General features: G+C 50.8%; 1 long non-coding RNA gene across 7 annotated transcripts; it reads right to left on the bottom strand.

Annotated features, from left to right (window-relative positions):
• Nucleotides 1-2,823: 2,823 nt before the first annotated feature.
• On the bottom strand, nucleotides 2,824-13,453 carry LOC137211871 (uncharacterized). 7 transcript variants are annotated; one of them, XR_010937252.1, is made up of 6 exons: nucleotides 13,125-13,453; nucleotides 6,047-12,277; nucleotides 5,426-5,705; nucleotides 5,197-5,219; nucleotides 4,383-5,075; nucleotides 2,824-3,262 (listed from the first exon to the last, which is right to left on the bottom strand). It is a non-coding gene; the product is annotated as an uncharacterized lncRNA (long non-coding RNA). The 7 variants fall into 7 exon arrangements; XR_010937256.1 differs by lacking the exon at nucleotides 5,197-5,219 and having other exon boundaries at nucleotides 6,047-11,228; nucleotides 12,213-12,277; XR_010937255.1 differs by lacking the exon at nucleotides 5,197-5,219 and having other exon boundaries at nucleotides 2,838-3,262; nucleotides 11,190-11,228; nucleotides 12,213-12,304; nucleotides 13,125-13,448.
• Between the last annotated feature and the right edge of the window lie 287 nt (nucleotides 13,454-13,740).

Here is a 13,740-nt window from a genome sequence, read left to right as displayed (position 1 = left end):
CACCCAGTGGGGGAGAAAGAGGTATGCAGGACTCACGTCTCTTCCCAGGCCTGTCTTGTCATCACAAATGACCGAAAAAATGAACAAACCATCCAGGGAGCCAGATACATTCACCCAGCACCTCATCAGTCTGTCCCGTTTGGGAAGGGGCCACGCCTACAGAAAAGGCAGGTGCACCCAGGTTGAGGAGGGCTAGTAGCGAGTTGCATGTCCCCCCCACCCCCACCCCTGCTGCAGCCTAGACTAGCCTTCCAAGCCACGGCCCTTTGCTGTTCAAAAGAAAGAAAAGGCTTTTGTTATAAGAGCCCTCTTTAATGGGAAGGGACTGCGGTCTTGTCAAAAACCCAGGGTGGTAACACTTCCCGAACACAACACACGCTCGTGACAACGTCTAATGAAGACTTTTATGATAGGAATGTAATTGTAAAAAAAAAAAAAATGATTACAAAATTGGTTTCAATGCTTTGTGATCCAAGAGTTCATTTGTTTCCTCATTCATGCACTAAATAAGCCCCTAATTAATCTTGAACCTTGGAGAAAGGAGGCTAGATTGCCATTTTCTCCAGAAGGACGCACTTCACATTTTGGAAAGTTTGAAGAGGCTCTTAAGCATTTTTCTTTAGTGGTATTTTCTCAGCATTTTAGAGAGGCTTCATCAGGCTGCGAAGGCTGCTAATTGCATTACCATATGTTTGAGCCTCATAGGTGCGGGTCAAGTTCATCTTTCTCCACATTCTCCTGTTAATTTGCTGATTTGACAGGTCAGAGACCTGGAGAAAGGGAAGATAAGCCGAGGGCTGATGCAGGCTCCTCTCAGCTGCCAGCCCGTGACCAGAGGAGAGAGGCCGCCCCTCACACCAGCAAGTGACCAACCTTTCTCCTTTAGCAGAACTTTTAGCTTCTAAAGTCATTGTGATGTCATTATTCCTAGGGAGGAGTAAAAACCTCCAACTTTCCAGCCAAGAAAAGAAAAGCAAAAGGAGTATGTGCATATGTGTGTATATAGATAGATATGAACACATGTGTATATATGTGTGTATAGAGAGGCGTAAATATATGTGCATATAAATGAATATATGTATATGTGTGCACAGATATGAATATATGTATATATGTATATAAAGAGATACGAATGTGCATATGTATGTGTATACACATAGATACACATATGCGTATACATGAATATATGAGCATATAAATAGATAGGAACTTGTGATGTATATGTATACCTAATAAACATATGTATAGATATGAATATATGTATGCATAGTTATAAATATACATGCATATAAATGAATATGTGTATATGTGTGCATAAATATATATGTATATACGAATATATGATGTGTGTATATAAGTATATATAGATATAAATATGTGTGTATATATGAATATATGTACATTGTGTGAATAGATAGACATGAATGTGTGTGCATGTGTAGTGAGCCAAGATTCCATTTGTCTGGATATTTCCCCTCTATTTAAAGAAAATTTCGGGACTTCCCTGGTGTTGCAGTGGTTAAGAATCCACCTACCAATGCAGGGGACACAGGTTCGATCCCTGGTTCGGGAAGATCCCACATGCCGCGGAGCAGCTAAGCCAGTGCGCCACAACTACTGAAGCCTGCACGCCTAGAGCCCGTGCTCCGCAACAAGAGAAGCCACTGCACCACAACAAAGAGTAGCCCCCACTCGCCGCAACTAGAGAAAGCCCGCGCGCAGCAACGAAGACCCAACACAGCCAAAAATAAATTTATTTTTAAAAAATAAAGCAAATTTCAATGGAAACCTCATTCCCAAAGCCAGGCAGATGGGCGGGTAAAGGCAGGCACCCCACCAAGGGTTTTACATACATTTTTTCATCTAATCCTCACTTCAACCTGGAGGAGAGTTGACTGGTATTCCCTCATTTTACGTAGCGGGAAATGAATTCTGAGAGACCCTAAGTCCCAGGTCTCTCAGGTGGAAGAATCAGAATTCGAAGCGAGCCCGGCAGACTTGGAGGCTGTTGTGCTTGGTGGTTGAACGTCCTGCACAAGAGTCAGGAGCCCAGGAGGTGAACAGCCCAGGGTCCAAACCTGGGCTGGACACTGCATCCCCAAACAAGTGTCTTAACCCCTCTGAGCAGCCACCCCCAACCCCAATCTATAAAATGGAACGATGATGTCCACCCTGCAGAGTTAAAAAGATAAAATGAAGTCAAATAGGTACAGCCATAAACCCCGGCCTGGCCACTAGCCACTCACACCGGCGCAGCCCTGAATGGACATTTGGACCCTGTGATGCGAGTAAGGGACCCCACATCCTCAGCAGACCCCAGCCAACACCCGAACCGGGGTCTCGCCAGCCAGCGCCACTCGGAGACTTGGGACGGAGACAGTTCCTGTCTTTTGGCTTGAAAAGATCTACCCAATTCCCCCACCCCCAGCCCGAACCTCATCCCTAAAGTTGTTGAAATAGATACTGTACTGCCTCAGGGTCCTGGCTGGGCAGTGAAACGTTCCCCCTCGGTGCTCCATCGCTGGTTTCCTACGGTCTTTTTTTTCTTTTTAACACGGGTGCCAGGAACCCAGGAGCCACTTCTCCTTAAGAGCCCCCTTGCATGCCTTCCCTCCACCTCCTCCCCATCGAAGCCCACGCTCTCCAGCCTCGGGTCACCGTGCAAGCGTAGGAATAATGGTGCTGGGCTTAGAGGCGGTGGAGAGGGGTGACTGGGAAGCTGCGCTCAGGCCGGGGTCTCGGGTTCCCTGATGGCTGCCTGGGGGGTGCTGGCAGCAACCAGCCCGACAGGGCCCGGGGAGGAGCACTGCTCCCTGGTGATAGAGGCTCTGTGTTAACGCAAGGACCTCTGGAGATGGACAGTCCCCTCCCTGCTTGGGGATACGGGCCCCCAGGCCAGCATTGCCGGAGGGCCATCTGAGTCTCTGTTAAGCACAAAATAAGGAGACTTCTTTTTTTTATTTATTTATTTTTGGCTGTGTTGGGTCTTCGTTTCTGTGCGAGGGCTTTCTCTAATTGCGGCGAGCGGGGGCCACTCTTCATCGCAGTGCACAGGCCTCTCACTGTCGTGGCCTCTCCCGTTGCGGAGCACAGGCTCCAGACGCGCAGGCTCAGTAGTTGTGGCTCACGGGCCTAGTTGCTCCACGGCATGTGGGATCTTCCCAGACCAGGGCTCGAACCCGCGTCCCCTGCATTGACAGGCAGATTCTCAACCACTGCACCACCAGGGAAGCCCAAGGAGACTTCTTGACTGGACCCCAGGCTGCAAGGCAAGGCCAGCTGGTCAGGCCACTCTGCCATAAGAGGAAGGGGACAGCAGGTGGCCGGGGGAGTCTCCAGGGGAAAACCCAGCTGGTTCCCTCCTGCCTGTGGCTGACTCCCGGAAGTTGCAGACAGTGGGAGTCGTGTCCCCCCAATAAGCTGGCCACTGCCCCTCTTCCAGTTGGGCAGGTCAGCTGAAGGGCTGTTGGCTGCAGTGTGTTCGACACTCTGGGAGTCTGTCTGGACACGCTGCTCTGATGGAAGAGAGCACTGAGGAATAGTGGGCTCTCTGTTTGTTCTGTGTCCTCATGTCTTATAGAAGGAGAGGGGCCTGTGCATGGGGTCAGGACGTTGCCTGCACAGGATCCAGGGTGGCAGCGAGGAGGCATGGTTTGGGGGCCAGGCAGGGACCCAAGGGCCAGCTCTGCCACAGCCCACATGGGTGGCCACGGGCAGGTGACTCACCCTCCAGACACCTGTTCCCTTACCTACAAAACGCAGCTAAAATCACCACTACCCCTAGGATTGCTGAAAGGGTTAAATAAAACCAATCTTTCAGCAAATAGTTTCGGAGCCCTTCTCCTTTCCCAGACACAGGCACACAGTCCAGCTGGGAGACAGCAAAGAAACAGGTAAACCAACAAGTACGACAGAATAAATTGTGACAAGTGCCATGAAGGGGAAAGAGAGGAAACCGTGATGCAGAATAAGGAAGACAGGCTTCCTGGTTTGGGGGTCCTGGAGCCAAAGGATGAGAAGCCAACCAGGCAAAGGAGTGCGGAGAGGAGCCCGGCAGGAGGGTGTGTGCGGGCCCCGAGTCAGAAAGAGCTGGTCGCGGTGTGGTCAGCGATGCCGGCACAGGACGCATGCTCCAGGTGCGGGGGCTCCATCCATACCGTGCTGTGTCCCCCTGAGGCAAAAGTGCCCAGCAACGACTGCTCCCCTTCCCACCCAGGGGGCCTCCCAGGACCGCCGTGTCCCCTGTCCCAGGGTGGCCTTCCAGCCGGCAAGCATGCATGCTGACCCCTGGAACAGCTGGACCACAGAGAAGCCACGCATGTACCCAAACAGCACACCTCATCCCATCTCAGGACCAGGGCACCAAATCTTAAATCACATACCACACCCCGAAAATGGTCTCCTCTTCAACCAGGAAACCCTTTCTCATTCTGATTTTTCTTCTGGCTGATCTCGCTAGAAACTCAGGCAGTGAGAAAACGGATCATGTGAGTCAGCAGAAACCATTTTCTATCCCAGGCCACCCATTCTCTCTCCCCTTCTCTCTAGCATGCACATATGCAGAAAGGACCAGCCATAAGAAGAAAGCACAGATTGCAGCTAACCCTAAAGATTCAAAATGACACACCTATTCCACACCTGTGAACATCACTCTCCCCGATCTTTACCACCAACGTGAAGCTTACACACTAACAAATGACCATAAAATGCCGTGATACGGGTTTACGCGTAAAAGGCAGGCGCCGACATATACACATACATTGATCTGAAAAGCGCCAGGTATTGTCTTTGAGGTGTAGATTTCTGTCCCATTTAACAGAAAGGAACTCCAGGCCCAGTTACTAACCCAGGTAACACTGTGGCTTTGCTGGGGGGACATGTGATGCCAGCAATGGTTCTGTCCTCTGAAGGCACTTTGTTTCTCATCAAGTGACACTTCTTGCCTTTTAGTCTTATCCCTCCCACCCGAGAGCAGGAATGGTGTCATACGTCTTGGTATCCCCAGGACCCAGTGTCTCTCATACAGCAGGTGCTCAATCAATGCTCGTCAGATGAATGTCCTCCCAATGCCTAGGCTGGTGGAAAGCGAGGTGTTCAAAAGGGTCACTGGGGTTCTGGCACAGCAGTGCTCTTTCCCGTGCCTCCACCCGAATTCCATCCCTATGCGGGGGAAGCCCCGCCCTGTGGCATCCTCACCTGGATTGCTCCATGCGGCAAAACTTCAAAACAGAAAAGTAGGGAATGAGCATGGATGGCCACCTTATTCTCTGAGTAAGTACAATTTTTAAAGCATTTGCCATCCAACATCCCCATCATTTTATAAAACCAAGAACCTTCTAACACCAAAAGGTAGAAAGGATATAATCTCAGAATAGAGGGCAGGTCTTTAAAGTGACTATGAAATCGAGCGCTACGAACAACTCACCACTCTGTCCAGTCCTCTTCATTTCGCATCCGGTCACATCCAGGGTCAGAGGCTGTCCAGTGTTTAGGAGGATAGCGCTGGCTTAGTGGGGGATGGGGGCCAGGCCAGGAAGGAAGGGGGGAAGTGGGGGGCTCACAGTCAGCGGGAGACACTGGGTTCTGACGCAGAAGAGACCTTGGGAAGGAGATGCTGGAGGTCCTGACCAGGAAGCCCACCGAAGAGAGAGCTGAACTCCAGAGCTGGGAGCCAGCCACGCTTGGATGGGACTTCACCTGGAAAGCTGAACAAGAAACCAGAAGTCTTATAGATCCCCTCCGGACACTGAGACTCTTTCAGCTTCTCAGTTAAAGAACGGAAGACAAATTGTGTTCAAGGCTGGCTTTCAGTCAAAGCTCTAATTTTACACCGACATGGTTTTCATTTTCCAAGAGCGTGTCCTGTGAAGCCAGGGCCAAAGCGAACAGAAGACCTCACATCTTCGGCCACCTCCCCATCTCTGCCCCCACGACCACACCCAGTGAAAGCATCAACTAGAAGAGCCTGGGTGGCCAGCGCATCACACACCCCCACCCCCACCCATCCACCCCCCTCCCACCCCCATCACTGTCCACCCATCTTTACCCTGTATACAGTTGTTCGGTGCCTTCTCTGTGCCAGACACACACAGCCACCAAAGGTCCCCAGCCTGTGGCCCTTTTTGTCAACCAGACGAGGTGGGAGGAAAGAGGAATTTGCTTCGGGCTGCTCCCTGCCTCCCCTTACCCCTGGCCTCTCTCCTTGCCCCTCCGGCTCTGCCTCCTCTGAGCTGGTTCTCAGAGAGCGGCCCCTACACCTAAGGGAGATGTGTAAGCGCATAAAGGGTCAGCCCAGGGCCTCTCAGCTCTGGCTGATGTTCAGATGAGGCAGTAAAACTGCAGGAGCCCAGGCCTCCCCTAGAGACTCCGACTTCACAGCCTGGGGTGGGGCCCAGGGTTCCACTGTGCAGCTCAGAGACCCTCTGGCACTAAAGGCCGCCTGGGGCTACTGTGCTAAGGAATTACCTCCCAAGCCTCTGAGAAATGAGTTCTGGGCTCTCAGTGGCGCAGAGTAGAGGAGGGCAGGGTGGTCCTGGGGGTCCCTAGGCGGGTACCGTCCCTCCCCTGCCACGTATACCATCCTCCACCCATTTCCCCAGCTGCCCGGGGCTCCACACTGGTTCATGTTAACCTGCCGGAAGATGTGCACATGAGATCATTTACTAATAATTGCATTTTCCCCCAGTGATTTTCTTTTTAGAATACAAATTTGAACTGAGTCAAGGTTATTATTCCTCTATTAAAGAGCTCCTCACTTGGTGCTTCTCATCCAGCATGCATTCCTGGGGGGCATTAAAATAGGGAAGAACTCCACACCTGCCTGACCAAGGGAGTGCGGCTCATGCGACGGTCACTGTCCTGTGGGATGTTTCTGTGTGTGCCTCAGTTTCCTTGTCTGTAAAATGGGGGAATAACAGCATCTCCCTGCTGGGGTTGGTGTGAGGATTAAATGAAACTTGGAGCCAAGCCTGGTCCATCATGTTAGCTACCATCACCATCACCATCATCATCATCTTCATGTGTGTACAAAAAGCGGACCTGAAAACTGGAGCCCTGCACTGTAGCCAGAGATGGCTGTGAAGTACATATCTGATCACTCTCTCTCCCCTCTCAATAATCTCTCTCTGGCTCCCCAGTGCCCTCAGGCAAAGCCTTTCAAAATGCGGTCCCCGCTGACCTTGACAACCTCCTTCTGCACCACCGCACCCTCACCCATCCAGCCATACCGATCAACTTCATTGGAGGGGGTGGCAATCGGCCAGCACAGGGCTAGGCCTGAAGAAAGCTTGTTCCTAAATCCGTTCAAAGCAGCAGGATGAGTTTGCACAGCATCTGTTCAGAATCTGCCTCAGGCAGTGTCCTCCAGTTTAAGGGCAAAATGCAAACGACAAATTCTGAAATTAACAGCAGCCAAGATTACTTATCAAGTTCAGGGAGCTCTTCTTTCCGCAGCCAATGCTTCCTGATGGTGTCTGCAGTGCTTCCCCAGCTGCCGTTCGCGTGTTATTGCGGGTGCCTTATCTAGGTCAACATTATTATTTTTTAGAGGGTAAGATAGCAATGTTAGTTCTACACAGGATTGTCAGATTGCAGTTACCTGTACTTGGTATTCACCGCAGAGGCAGAAAAACCTTCCAACACTTGGGAAACCAATCTGAAGCAGCATTGGGGAAGGAGGGGGCAGAGAATAGAAAAGAAAACCAGCAAAGAGCCAGGTGTAAATTATTATCCTAATTAAGTATGGGGGAGGAGTTAATGCACTAAGATTTTTTAAAAATGCACTGCTTTCCTTTTCTTTTTGCAAATTGTGTACTTGTATGTTTCCTGATGACTAATGCGATGTATTCTTGGCTTGCAGAGCAAGAAAAGTCATCAGGGTTTCATTTGTTATGTTTATGCCAATAGAAATAAATCTCGGCCGTCGTGGAGAAGGTTGTTCATACTCCAGTCACTGTCTGGGGAGGCCGGCTGGTCGCATCCCCTTAGGGCCCGCAGAACTGATTCGGGGTAAGATACACTTTGGCTTTATTGATCACAAAGCTTCTTCTTTACTGCTGTGGGGCTGCAAATCAATAGACAGGCCCACAGAAACATAACAGATTTTTTTTTTTAAGAAAATCAATTAAACTATTTTTTTGCAGAATTGAGTTTGCATGGTCGTTGTCTTGGGCATGCTACATAACAATTTTAATGTGGTCTCCTTCTAAGGGCTGCCTTATCATGACCAAGTGGCAATGCCTTGTTTAGAAGGTCGAATTTGAAAGAAGAGAGGATGGCCTGGGAAAAGCAGAAAGCACCCCGTTCAGCCCTGCGACCCTGACTTGACACTACAGCGTTGCTAGAAAGCCACGGTCAGCCCAGTCATCACGTGGACAGAATCTGTCAGCGTGCCTCCTTCTCGGGCTAAAAACGTGGAACTGAAACTTCTTGGAAAGCCCAGATTGATGTCTGAATTTCCCCATTCCGAAAGCAGAAGGAAGCTCGGTGGGCATAAAGGTGAAATACAGCCGCGCTAGGGCTGCCCAGATTTGCCAATGTGCCGCACACTCGTCCCTCTCCCCCAGGGACACTGCTGGAGTCTCAGGGATGCTGAGCTCAGGAGACAGCTTCAGCCTGGAGCCTCAGCCAACTGGCCACACATACTTGGGCTTTTTTTTTTTAGATCACAGTTATGCAAGCAAATTCCCACCATGCCGCTTGTGGACAACGCGTATCTCCCCAAATCCTGGTCCTTAGCAGGCTAGGGCCATCACTCTGCTCCCTGGACTTCAGCCTTCTTGCCACTTTTTTCCTGGTCTGGGATGATCCTAGATAACATCTATTTTTTTTAAAAATCCTCTTTCCACTTCTGGCAACTCTACCAAGGACTCAAACTGACATGGTGACGTGGTGTGGAATCCAGCAGGATGGCCGAGCTGAAAGTACTCCAGCAACGCTGAACATAAGGAATTATATGTTCCTCATGGTACGTAATAAATAACAAAGCTGTAATTCCAGAAAGGAGCCTGGTGATGACATTTAAAAATCTCCCTTAGCTTTGTTCTTGTGGTTCATGTCATCAGAACCCGGGGATGGAATCTCAGCCTGAATTTATGTCCATTTCGGGGGTGTATGTTATTTAACATTATTCCCTTTCATCCGTCTCTTGTCTTGGGCTTGCCTTTTGGTAAGTCGGGCGTTCCATCTGGGTCTCACTTTCTTCACACCCCACCCCAGGGCGGCTGGCACCCTACTCTGAGTGCCTAGATTATGTACATTCCTAAAGGAGCGTGACGCTTCAGCTCTGAGATTCTGAATTGAAACAGGAAAAGCTGGGGCAAAGTATAAAGCCCTTATCCCTTTCTGCAGGGCCCAAAGAGAATCAGAAAGATCCCCAAAATTAATCCAAAGCAGCAGGCTGAACTTGCTTGGAGACTGACATCTGCCTGAAAACTGAGAAGCCCGTTCACTTCCACGCTGAGTGTCTGTCCGTCTGCTCCTTTGTCTCTCCGTCCCAGTGGAGAGCAGGGCTGAGTGGGGACCAAAGGGTATTGGAGCAACATGCCTTGTTTGGGGAAAGGGGAGCATTAGAAAGCAGTACAAAGTCTGAAGGCCAAGTGGAGGTTTTTCAGATCCAGTGATTTGGGGGAAATTACTGCTTCTAAGACCATGTTTTCAGTCTGGCTGGATTTCATGGTACATAATACGTGTCAGCAAAACGATGAATGACCATTGAAGGCTCAGCGTTAAACCTTCCATATTTAGTTGTTCAGAAATTCAACTTGGACCCACGATATACACTGAATTCCAAGACTTTTGAGGAAATAGTAAAGGAAAAACAACAGCATTGCCACGATAAATAATGTGCAAAAAAGAAAATCCATTTTTGTCATCTGTTGGGGCATGTCTACTTGGAGAGCCGTAATTCCAAATTTTTACCTCTCAGAGATGGTCCCAATGGGACATTAACTCATTCAATAAACGCTCACTGTGGGCTGCCACTTGGGGAGTGGCTGATTCACAGGAGAAGTTCCTGCCCTCAAGGAGCATACATTCTATGGGTGAGACAGATAATAAACAAACACATATGGGTGTGATATAAACTCCATGAGTGCAGGGCTTGTCTGTGTGTTCGCTGTTGAATCTTGAGTGTCAGAAGAGTGCCTGCACGTAGTAGGCCCTCAATAACTTATGAACCAGAGTGGGTCTATACTGTATATGCATGTCAGGTGGTAACAATGCGTGCATGAAGGTCCTACCAGGGCCGAGCTTCAACAGCTCTGACCCTGGAGCCGGGCCAGCGTTTATAGCCCTACAAACAGCCCCACATCCGCCCTTCACGCACCACTCAATCAGGCAAGTGAACCACACACATAAAGGGGCACACACACATACACATCCCTGACTTGCGTCCAAATGCAATCTCCCCTCCCCTCAGACAGAACATGTTCTCCACAAGCTTTCTGGGCCGTGCCAGGCCTCAGCCCCCAGGCCTCATTTCACATCCAGAGTGGGTGATTTTTTACTCCACACCCCATACAACGAATTTATTTGGGGTAATTACGGTAGGCTGAATAATAGCCCCTCCAAAATATCCTAATCCCTAGAAACTATGAATGTTACCTTGTATAGCAAAAGGGACTTTTCAAAAATCCCCTTTAGGGATTTCAAAATCCCTAAAGATTTTGGGATGGGGCGATTTGCTTGGATTATCCAGGTGGGCCCTAACATTCATCACATGGGCCCTTATAGGAGTGAGGCAGAGGGAGACTTGGGAGTGGAGAAGGAAGCTACGTAAGGACAAAAGCAGAGGTTAGAGCGAAGTGCTCTGAAGGTGAGACAGGAGCTACAAGCCAAGGAAAGCAGACAGCCTCTAGAAGCTGGAAAAGGTACAGGATTCTCCCCGAGAGCCTCTGGAGGAAGCGCAACCCTGCCAACACCTTGATTTTGGCCAGGGGACACCCCATTTCAGACTTCTGGCCTCCAGAGCTGTGAAATAATAGATTTGTATGGCAGTAAGCCCCTAAGTTTGCGGTCATGTGTTACTACAGCCCTAGGAAACTAACACTGTAATAAAATGTGTGAACAGCTATTCTTTTCTTGATGTGTGATTTTAAAAAATCATTTTGAAAGAAGAATAAATGCTCATCTTAAAAAGACTGTTCACATTCAGTAAAATATTTCACGTATGAACTAAAATCGGTACTCACCAAACGTAAATACTTCTTGTCACGGTTCATACTGCTTCCCTGTTTTAAATTTTAAACACTGATGTGGAGGCACACAGAATGACTGAGTTGAAGTAAGTCAAGTTCTCTTCATCCCTGCGGTCGCTGTGCTGTCATTGTTTATTTCTAATCTGCTGTTTAAAAGCAGGAAAGCGCAATTCCACGGGGGTGGGAACCACAAACTGTACCCGAAGGGATCTCCAGCGACCCCAAACCCCCATAAACTTATTCCCCAAATGAACAGGAGCGGCCCTCCCCGCGCGGGGAGCCAACAGCACAACTGGGCTTTTCCAAACTGACTCCGACAAAGAATGGGATGTTTATCAAAGGCTAAGTAATAAAAAAAAAAGGTGTTAATTCAAAGCTTACATATATATTATTAAAACCCAACAGGAACAGCCATTGTTTAGAACTTAGATCAACAAAAATTTTTTTCAGGGACTTTTTTGGGAATCATGGGTTCATGATATTAACAAAAAGCAGAGCAACTTTTGCCGGGTTTATTGTTGTTTTCGCATTTCTTACAGATAATGTGTGTCCTCGTTGCCGCCCTTGGAACTGTGGGCCTCCCACTCAACCTGCACGATTCCTCACAGACCAGGAAAAAGGAAAGCCAGGTTTCCCCCGACACGCACCCGGGGCCAGGGGGCTGAGGGGTATTCCCAGGCAGCGCCCCGCCACACAGTGCAGTACTGAGATCCCCGGGGCGGGGTGGGCAGAGGCCTGGGGGAGAAGGGACTTCCACAAAACGCCCCCAGACCCTCACTGAGTATCAGGTAGGATGCTTCCCGCTGGCCTGAGGCCGGCAGCTGGGAAGGGATTTGCAGGAAGGGCCTAGACACAACTGCACAGAGTCCAAGTGGGTCGCCGGTGGGAACCTTCTCCCCGGGGACACCCCAGTCCCACTGAGCCTGGCCTCCCAGTGAGGCCTCCCAGCCTTCGCCGCCCTCGGAACTCCCCTACCCTGCTCTTAGCCACGAGGGACACCCTCAACCAGGAACTCACCCACGAAGCCGGCAACTGGTGAGTGGCTGTCTCCACAAACAGCTGCCACCCCGGAGCGACTGGCCCTGCGAAGTGGGGGGATCTGGAAGTCTCTGAGCATGTAGGGTGGAAGGATGAGGTCATCAGGAAGCAGAGAAGGAGCAGGAAGGGGAAAGAGGGTCTGGTTTTCAGAACAACCGAGCCACCCCGCCTATAGCACCTCTGGCCACCACCCACCTGCTCACAGCCTCCGAGGCCAGGTGGTGGCTAGTCACTGGTCACCACCACCCGCCCTCTTCTCCCCTGACGCCCTCAGGGTGCAGCTGGCCTCCTCGTGACCTGTAAGCTCTGGAGTCTGCAGATGTGGATTCAGATCCTGCCTCTCTCAGCTGTTTGCCCTCAGGGAACGTGCTAGGCCCCCGGGGGTGGGGGCAGAGGGCACCTGGCACCAGGGCGGGCAATCGGTCATCCCCTCCCCCTTTCCTCCTCCTGGCCCATTCTATCAGACCATCCAAAGGGCCGGGCACAGTGTCCCGAGCCCCCCACCCCTTAGAAACAGGAGCCTTTTGGTGACACGGTGATCATTTTCAGCTGTTCCCGTGGGGTTCAAGGGCTTTAGGGCCCCACTCAAGGTGGCCGTGGGGCACGCAGCCCCGTCCAGAGTCGGGCTGGAGTGGGAACGGGGGAGGAGACGGGAAGGGTGCGCAGGGGAAACGAGCGCTGAGAGCGGCGGTTCCCACCCCGCCAGTATGCAAATCACTCGCCGCTGAGATAAACGATCCGGCAGGAAGGCCGGCAGGGTTCCCAGCGGGAGCCATTTGTCATTTCTATTCCCGAACGAGCAAACCCGCAAAAGCGTCCCCCATCCCTCCCTCCCACCCAGGTAGCTGCACCGTCACAGGTGCCCAGAACAAAGAGAGGCATCTCCCTCACCTCCGCCTCCCCACATCCCAACAGGGGCTGGGGGCACCTCGCACAGCCTTGGACTTGGGCAGCCCAGCACCGTGCGTGGAAAAACGCTCCTCGGACGCCAGGGCAGAGAGCGCTTTGTCTCTTGGAAGGACAATGTGAAACCGCAAACCTCTTTCTTTTGGCAGTCAGCTCTCCACCTAATTGACAAGTGTGTGTCCTGTGCATGAGCTGCTAAGATTTTCCATGACGTCAGCAGAGCCCGGCATTATCTGGGGTTCACCTGGCAGGCCTGGCACCAAGTGGAGGAAGCGTGGGAGCAGGTCGTGTTCCAGCAACAACTGGTGTAAAGCTCGGACCCCCCAGGCTCGTTCATGAACGGCTGACGAAGGGGCAGACGGATCAATCGATCCTGGAGATTTTGAAATTGCCAGAAACCCAGTCCAAGTCACCCCACCCTTTCCTATTTGGGGCTTCTCGTCTTAAGAGCAAAGGCATGAGAACATCACATTGGACTCAGAATGCTATCTGGGAGCGAATGTCAGGCGTAGTGATTTAGGAAGCAAGAAAGCAAACGGGTTGTCACTACCAGGGATTCTGCTCCACCCAGGCCGACAGGCTTCCGGTGCTGGAGACGATC

The sequence above is a fragment of the Pseudorca crassidens genome, chromosome 19, assembly GCF_039906515.1.
Source record: "Pseudorca crassidens isolate mPseCra1 chromosome 19, mPseCra1.hap1, whole genome shotgun sequence".
In the NCBI taxonomy this organism is placed as follows: Eukaryota; Metazoa; Chordata; class Mammalia; order Artiodactyla; family Delphinidae; genus Pseudorca; species Pseudorca crassidens.
Note: the sequence above shows the minus strand (reverse complement) of the source record. Positions and strands in the feature narration are given on the sequence as shown.